This window comes from Salvelinus sp. IW2-2015, linkage group LG2 (genome assembly GCF_002910315.2).
Source record: "Salvelinus sp. IW2-2015 linkage group LG2, ASM291031v2, whole genome shotgun sequence".
Classification (NCBI taxonomy): domain Eukaryota; kingdom Metazoa; phylum Chordata; class Actinopteri; order Salmoniformes; family Salmonidae; genus Salvelinus; species Salvelinus sp. IW2-2015.
The window spans coordinates 956,678-966,305 of NC_036839.1; the positions used below are offsets into that span (position 1 = coordinate 956,678).

General features: G+C 41.8%; 1 pseudogene; it reads right to left on the minus strand.

Annotated features, from left to right (window-relative positions):
* Positions 1–4,092: 4,092 nt before the first annotated feature.
* Positions 4,093–5,230, minus strand: LOC111972592 (G-protein coupled receptor 183-like; annotated as a pseudogene).
* Between the last annotated feature and the right edge of the window lie 4,398 nt (positions 5,231–9,628).

Here is a 9,628-nt window from a genome sequence, read left to right on the forward strand (position 1 = left end):
GTATTTAGTCAGCCACCAATTGTGCAAGTTCTCCCACTTAAAAAGATGAGAGAGGCCTGTTATTTTCATCATAGGTACACTTCAACTATGACAGACAAAATGAGAAGAAAAAAATCCAGAAAATCACATTGTAGGATTTAAAAAAATCCTACAATGTGATTTTCTGGATTTTTTCCCTCATTTTGTCTGTCATAGTTGAAGTGTACCTATGATGAAAATAACAGGCCTCTCTCATCTTTTTAAGATGATGTATTGATGTATTTCAAGGCCTACCTTCAAACTCAGTGCCTCTTTGCTTGACATCATGGGAAAATCAAAAGAAATTAGCTAAGACCTCAGAAATAATTGTAGACCTCCACAAGTCTGGTTCATCTTTGGAGGCAATTTCAAACGCCTGAAGGTACCACGTTCATCGGTACAAACAATAGTGCTCAAGTATAAAACACACCAGGACCACACAGCCGTCATACCGCTCAGGAAGGAGACACATTCTGTCTCCTAGAGATGAACGTACTTTGGTGCGAAAAGTGCAATCAATCCCACAACAACAGCAAAGAGCCTTGTGAAGATGCTGGAGGAAACAGGTACAAAAGTATCTATATCCACAGTAAAATGAGTCCTATATCGACATAACCTGAAAAGCCGCTCAGCAACTGTGAAGCCACTGCCTCAAAACCACTATAAAAAAACAGACTACGGTTTGCAACTGTGAAGCACAGGGGTGCAGCGTCATGTTGTGGGGTTGCTTTGCTGCAGGAGGACTGGTGCACTTCACAAAATAGATGGCATCATGAGGAGAAAATTATGTGGATATATTGAAGCAACATCTCAAGACATCAGTCAGGAAGTTAAAGCTTCGTTGCAAATGGGTCTTCCAAAAAGACAATGACCCCAAGCATACTTCCAAAGTTGTGGCAAAATGCTTAAGGACAACAAAGTCAAGGTATTGGAGTGCCCATCATAAGGCCCTTACCTCAATCCTATAGAAAATGGGTGGGCAGAACTGAAGGAGCAAGGAGGCCTATAAACCTGACTCAGTTACACCAGCTCTGTCAGGAGGAATGGGCCAAAATTCACCCAACTTATTGTGGGAAGCTTGTGGAAGGCTACCCGAAACGTTTGACCCAAGTTAAACAATTTAAAGGCAATGCTACCAAATACTAAATGAGTGTATGTAAACTTCTGACCCACTGGGAATGTGATGAAAGAAATAAAAGCTGAAATAACATCATCTTTCTACTATTATTCTGACATTTTACATTCTTAAAATAAAGTGGTGATCCTAACTGATCTAAGACAGGGAATTTTTACCAGGATTAAATGTCAGGAATTGTGAAACACTGAGTTTAAATGTATTTTGCTAAGGTGTAGAGTATATAAACTTCTGACTTCAACTGTAAATGTTTCTACTGTATTATCTTTCTCTTTCTATATAACACTGCCCACTTGGGGCTCAGATAAGTTATGCGGTTGTGTCTGGCAAGCAGTGTGGGCCTACAGTGGAGTCTGATCAACATTACTGATATGGATGGACATTCATTGTATCTATCTGAGGAATACCACACGATCTTGAGGCACCACAAAAGCATAAGATATTATTTATTTCCATTTCTTTTTTTATTCAAAATTAAATGGTTTTATATCAACACACAGTCATCACATTAATCAAAAAATAGAGGGAACCCTTATTTGTGAACAACGGAAATAAAAAATGTGAACCACTTGGTAAAAAAAATGGATGTCATTGACTCTGATAAAATGAATTGATGGACATAGTTACATATAGTACATGGTGTTGACATATTTACATTTATCAATAATCAAAAGGTAATTTGAAGAATAATGCAGGAAGTGTATATACAAAAAGTATATCAACATTGTCTTATTCTTCATTCCTCAGCATTGTGATGTCCAAAGCTTTCTATTCTTTAGTCAGAGTCTCTGAAACTATGAAGTAATATTCAGCTGTCCATTTCAAGACATATTTTCAAGCCAGTGTCCATGCTGTCTAATACTGTCCTTATATGCTCTTGTGTTTCTGCTTTAGACCAAGTTGTCACTGTATTTTGCATGTGGCAAAAAACGTGTCACTGTATTGTAGTGCAGAGCGATAAGTGGTTTTTGAGAGAATTTTTTTAACCAATCACTTTTCTAAAAACATTAAATGCATTTATAAATAATGACATTAAAATATTTTGATTGCCATCCACCTGTCTTTTTTCCTGACACGGACAGTGGGTTGAATGCTGTAACAACACAGAATAAAATTGTTCATAAAAATTGTAACTACCATGATGGTAGTTTGGTAGCCATTACTGCCATCATTATTAACCATAACTTTACTTTAATAAAATATTTCAGTTGTGATATTACTTCGTTTTTTTTGATGACTTTATTATTTCTCATTCCTTAAAGTCATCATCTCATCTCTGCTCAGGCATAGCAGCCAGCCAACAGCCAGCCAGACACCCATCTAAAGTTACTCTCCGTGCATCCCATTGAACAAGTCATCTTTTAGCTAGGTGAGTAACTAGCTGGCTGACAAAATAATTGTATTAGTTGTTCAAAGTAGATAAGGCATACTTTCAAGACTGCTTATTACCAACTACTACAACTATCAATTGGGTAGAGCTACCTGACGAACTGCCTCTTATCCTTCTCGTCTATGTGTATCCGCCTCTGTCCGGGACTGGAAGAACAGGCGCAATGGATTATGGTAAGTGTAGTTAATACCACAAGTTCTGTGCTGAGCTAGGTTGATATTTGCCTGGCAATCCCACATAGCTATTAGGTATGTTTGAGGGGTAAAGCGAAAGCAACCGACTGTAGACGAAAGTTGAGGAGTGGTCGGAGGAGGTGCATCTGTGACAACCAAAGTCAGACACTAATGTGGTTTTCCAACAGTAAGGCTCAGATCAACATGGCACAGTGGCTGCCATGTTAATAAAAGTTTTTCTTTGTGAGTGTGTGTTCTGGGGTTGGAGCCATGTTTTTTTCAACAATTATAAACTGCAATCAGTGAAGAAACAGCCTCAGTATCAAATTCATTGAATTTACTCAACTGTATACATGAATCGTACAACATTTGTTCCTATTTCAATCATGTCTTTGGTCACGTTTGTGTGGGTCAATGACAATAGATCCTCCCACAATGCAGGTGATGGCTGCAGACTGAAGTTGGTCAAGAGCATGATGTTTTGTAAAGTATATGCAGTCACACGTAGCGGCAAACGATGGTCATCGACTTGACAAAAGTGATCCGCTGCAAATGCGCCCATTGACTACTTTTCTCTCATTAATGATTTAATTTCTCTCTTGAGAAAACAGCACGGTGAGCTCACAAAAAAGCAGGACTATATGGAGTTCAAGTAATTGAACGGATGTCGGTCAATTAGTTGTTTAATAAAGGGGATTTTTTTTTTACGGTGAATCGCTCAGCACTACTGTATTGGCAAAAGGCAGAAACAGCTTGTTACCTTGGTGGCTCTGTTTCCCAGAGGCGTGAGATACCTCTTTAAACTTTTAATCAGTTATACAGTTATAGTTCAGTCTTCCCTCAGACATCCTCTTGCAATTTACTGACGTGAATGTCTAACAATCCAAAGGTTGCGAGTTCAAATCGCATCATGGACAACAGATAAGCATTTTAGCTAATAGCAACTTTTCAACTACTTACTACTTTTTAGCCACTTTGCAACGACTTAGCATGATAGCTAACCCTCCCCTAACCTTAACCCTTTAACCTAACTCCTAAACTTAACCCTAACCTTAACCCCTAACCTTAACCCTTTAACCTAACTCCTAACCTTAACCCTTAGCATACAGTAGCTAACGTTAGCCACCTAGCTAACATTAGACACCTAGCTAGAATTCATAACATATCATATGTTTTTCAAATTCATTCACTATTAGTATGTTATTTCAAATTGTTTGCTGGTTGTTTGCACACCAGTCTGTTTGCTGGTCATTGACTAACCAGTCTGTCGGCTGGTCGCTTGCTCAAAGGTTTGTTGGGCTGGTCGTGGGCTCACCGGTCTGTTGGCTGGTCTGTTTGCGGTTGATGGCTCTTCGATCTGTTGGTTGGTCTTTGACTCACCGGTCTGTTGGTTGTCGTAACTCACCTTTGGCCATTCTGTTGACACACTGTTCTAGCCTAGTGCTGTTGAGGTGGATCTTCTTACCATCTACGATGTCTCTGGATGACCCCTCCGGCGATGTCCGTACTTGCGCTGGAGAAGGGACAGCCTCACCTGCCTCTTCAGGATCTTCAGCACCTTCCTCTTGTAACCCTTACAAGGCAAAGAAGTAGATGAATGGATCCAGGGCAGGAGTTGAGGTTCATCAGACAGAACAGTGAAGTGTAAGGAGATCGGAAGGCTGTGAGTTCAGCACAGTCTGGTGTGTAGATCAGCTTTCGGATCATGTATTGGAGGAGTTGATGTGGTAGGGGCTGAAACACACCACGAACACCACGGGAACGCAGCAGATCACCCCAACGGCTTTGCGCTGCGCCCCGACTTTCCGTCAGGTATTGGTCTTGGCGAGAGCGGAGTTTACAGCACAGTATGGGAGTAGCACAATAGGATAGTCACCACGGGGACTCCATTAGCCTAGGAAACACGGCGCCGATCAGCATGTAGCGATGTTGGGCACCTGTTCGGAAGTTGGGATACTCCATACAAGTGATGAAGCCATCAGACTCCACATGAGTCATGGGCATGGAGAGGAGGGGCAAAGTTGCATTAAGACCAGCAACCACACCCCAACGCAGATGAACCGGACATTGGAGACCTTCCGGAAGCGTGCGAACCGGAGCGGCAAGACCACAGCAATGAATCGTCCACACTGAGGCAGGTCATGAAGTTGACCCCGGCATATGTGTGATGTAGAAGATCAGCCCTGTGATCTTACACAGGGTCTCCCCCAGGGGCCAAGTGGAAGCCCAGGGCGTAGTAGATTATCCGTAACGGTAGTGACAGCGTGAACAGGATGTCGGAGATGACCAGGTTGGCGGAGTAGAGCGTGTGGAGTTCATCTTCTTTAGGTTGGCCGGATGACATGCAGCGCCAGGGCGTTACCAGCAACCCCACGAGAAGACGATGCTGTAGAAGAGGGGCATGAGGACTCGGGCGTACTCCAGGTGGTCATACAGGTTCGTGCAGGTGTTTGAGTCATTGAGGGTGGGGGTAGGGGTGGGGTTTGCATGGTGTGAGGTCCTCATCACCTCCATCATTGGGCTAGTGGCTATTGTGAAGCTAGCTATAGCCGTAAAAAGAAGAAACATTGTTTGCATTTGATTTACACATGACTATTGACTGAATGAATATCAGAGGAGGCTTGTGGGAGGAGCTTATTAAAGGACAGGCTCATTGTAATGGCAGGAACGAAATGAATGAGCCATAGTTAAACATGCTGGTTTCCATATTGATTGATGTGGTCGATACCGTTCAATTATTTTCATTCCAGCCATTACATGAGCCTGTCTTCCTATAGCTTCTCCCACCATCCTCCTCTGATGGATATAGATGTATAGGTTACACAATACTACATCCTGTTAAATTCATGTCTATAGCATGTTTCCATCCACAGTTTTTTTATGAGTAAAAATCACAAAAGCTGTGATGAAAACAGGACGTTTGTTTCGTACAATTTTATAAATGCAGACACATAATTTTGTTGTTTGACATGGTGGATCTTTTTTGTGTGACAGCAAAATTAATTATGTGAGAAATATGCAATTATGATATAATAACCATCATTTCGAAGTTAACTTGGAGCCACACGATTTTTTTGCCCCACTGTATACCTGTCCACCAAAACATTTACACTAGGTAAATTAGCCTGTATTGTTGTTTTCTCAGTTTTCTTCCGCCACAAATTGAATCTGGATTGAATCATTTTGAATTTGTATGACTGAATTGAATTCTCTAATACCCATAGTGCTGGACTCCATAGGAGTATGCTTATAGCAGGTGATTGAACAGTTTCTGGTGAACATTTAACAGTCTGACTCCAAGCTAAAGAAGCAGTGACGGAAACACAGACATGATGCCAACCACATGATGTCTGTCACAGGAAGAGACACAGACTGTTGTCAACAACATATTGGTAAGAACACAACACACCATATGGTATAGACAGACTGAAGAAAAGAGTGATTTGCAACTTCATCTCTCAGAAGCAAAGCATCTCTAACAAATGAATGAATACTATGTSACTGCCTAATTTATATAGTTTATATGACTGTATTCACTATTTCTAGGCATTCTAATCCACACTCAATGCATAAGGGGTATCATATTGGCTCTACTCTGGATTGAGATGACACCCTTGTCATTATCAATATCAGTACCTCACTCTAACCAGATTACAAGCTAACCGACTCATCATCACAAAATATGCAACACATTTAACCTTTTAAGGCAGCAGCCACATGGTGCATCGTAGTCTTCTATTGAGTAGAGGAAATATCACAAAGTGTGGGAAATCCTTATAGATGTTTATCTCCATTGTGTCTCAAATCCTCAGTGATGAATGTGGTGATCTGTGATGATAATGGAAAAGATTAGTCCGCATGGAGAGAAGAATGATTTTCTGTTTACATTTAAAAAAAGTTCGCTTTCATGACCCTCAAGGGTTCTGATTTAATGTGTCCACTTTGTAATCCGCGTAAGCTTGATCTGAAAAATATGAAATGTACCTTCTTTTCACACACACACGCACACACACATTTCCATGCTATGCATKCATGCCCCAGTCCATCATTGACCTTGAGGTGTCTCACTCACAGTTTGCATCCATTAAAAAGCTGTGGCTGTGTTAAAATCATCTCCCACCGTCAGCGTGAAATGTCTATTACCACCCAATCTTATTTCCTGTTTATATGGCGACTACCTCAACATACTGTTTTTAATTACTTCTCTCCGGCAGCAGATGTTTCTGGCAGCAACCTGCTGCGGATTACTCCCGCGAGAGCTAATGCGCTATGACGGACCCCACTTTTCCAATCAATAACTTGCCCTAAAACTGCCATCTTCTCTGCCAAATACAATATCCAATTCTAATCACACATCATTTTCTTTAAGGGGGTTTAATTGCAGATTGTAGCTGTAGACCTTTCTGGTGTTCTCTGATAAAGAATTAAGAGGCCTGCACACGTAGCAATAATATGCGGGTATATAACCTCTTTCAACTTTTTGTTATTTAAAGTTTGGGTAGTGCGTATCACTTTCTTGTGTTTCTTCCATAGTTAACTACTATATCAACAATGAAAACGATACAACACAGGAAGTGAGGGGCGCTTTACACTATCTCACTGTAGTCAACCAATGAAACGGTCCTTCTGAAAAAACACTGTGTATTCACTTCTTCTTATGTGTATTGAGCTCGACACTCAGAGAGAGAGAGAAAGAAAGAGAAACATGGCTACAAGTCACATTGCATCGCAAGTCCCTTGAAGTGTTTGTGAGGTCTCTGGTAGAATGCTGAGATTGAGAGCAAGGACATGATAAAAATCAATGCGGCAAGTAGGTGCCCTTTTACTGAGCTGCCAGCGCTATGTAGATCTAGATAATCTCTTCTGAAGAAATGCACAATTTAAAAAAAAATTGGGGGGGGTATGTTTTATATAGATAAACAGAACATAAACTCAGCAAAAAAAGAAACGTCCCTTTTTCAGGACCCTGTCTTTTAAAAATCCAAATAACTTCACAGATCTTCATTGTAAAAGGTTTAAACACTGTTTCCCATGCTTGTTCAATGAACCATAAACAATTAATGAACATGCACCTGTGGAACGGTCGTTAAGACACTAACAGGTTACAGACAGTAGGCAATTAAAGTCACAGTTATGAAAACTTAGGACACTAAARAGGCCTTTCTACTGACTCTGAAAAAATGTTAAAAGATGCCCAGGGTCCCTGCTCATCTGCGTGAATGTGCCTTAGGCATGCTGATAGGAGGCATGAGGACTGCAGATGTGGCCAGGGCAATACATTGCAATGTCCATACTGTGAGACGCCTAAGACAGCGCTACAGGGAGACAGGACGGACTACTGATCATCCTCGCAGTGGCAGACCACGTGTAACAACWCCTGCACAGGATCAGTACATCCGAACATCACATCTGCGGGACAGGTACAGGATGGCAACAACAACTGCCCGAGTTACACCAGGAACGCACAATCCCTCCATCAGTGCTCAGACTGTCCGCATTAGACTGAGAAAGGCTGGACTGAGGGCTTGTAGGCTTGTTGTAAGGCAGGTCCTCAACAGACATAACCAGGCAACAATGTCCCCAATGGGCACAAACCCACTGTCGCTGGACCAGACAGGACTGGCAAAAAGTGCTCTTCACTGACGATTCGCGGTTTTGTCTCACGAGGGGTGATGGTTGGATTCGTGTTTATCATCAAAGGAATGAACGTTACACCGAGGCCTGTACTCTGGAGTGGGATMGATTTGGAGGTGGAGGGTCTGTCATGGTCTGGGGCGGTGTGTCACAGCATCATCGGACTGAGCTTGTTGTCATTGCAGGAATTCTCAACGCTGTGCGTTACAGGGAAGACAACCTCCTCCCTCATGTGGTACCCTTCCTGCAGGCTCATCCTGACATGACCCTCCAGCATGACAATGCCACCAGCCATACTGCTTGTTCTGTGCGTGATTTCCTGCAAGACAGGAATGTCAGTGTTCGGCCATGGCCAGCGAAAAGCCCAGATCTCAATACCATTGAGCACGTCTGGAACCTGTTGGATCGGAGGGTGAGGGCTAGTGCCATTCCCCCCAGAAATGTCCGAGAACTTGCGGGTGCCTTGGTGGAAGAGTGGGGTAACATCTCACAGCAAGGACGGGCAAATCTGGTGCAGTCCATGAGGAGGAAAGTTTAATTTWGATTTTGACCCCCCCTTTGTTCAGGGACACATAATTCMATTTCTGTTAGTCACATGTCTGTGGAACTTGTTCAGTGTATGTCTCAGTTGTTGAATCTGTTCATACAAATATTTACACATGTTAAGTTTGCTGAAAATAAATGCAGCTGACAGTGAGTGGACTTTTCTTTTTTAGTTTATTGGTTGATCAAACACATCTTATATGGAGAAGCATCTATTTTGTCTGAGTTGTCTCAGGTTAGAACACACTGAGCTAGATCTTGATACATACAGTGCATTCGGAAAGTATTCAGATCCCTTCACCTTTTCCACATTTTGTTACGTTATAGCCTTATTCTGAAGTTTATTAAATTAATATTTTCACTCACCRATCTACACATAATACCCCATAATGACAAAGTTAAAACTGGTTTTTGGAAATGTTTGCAAATGTATAAATACCTTACACACAAAAGTATTCAGACTATGAGACTCAAAATTGAGTTCAGGTGCATCCTGTCCACCTGTGGGAAATTCAATTTATTGGACGTCATTTACAAAGGCACACACCTGTCTATTTAAGGTCCCACAGTTCACAGTGCATGTCAGAGCAAAAACYAAGCCATGAGGTTGAAGAAATTGTTCGTAGAGCTCCGAGACAGGATTGTGATGAGGCACAGATCTGGGGAAGGGTACCAAAAAATGTCTGCAACATTGAAGGTCCCCATGAACAGAGTTGCCTCCTTCATTCTTAAATG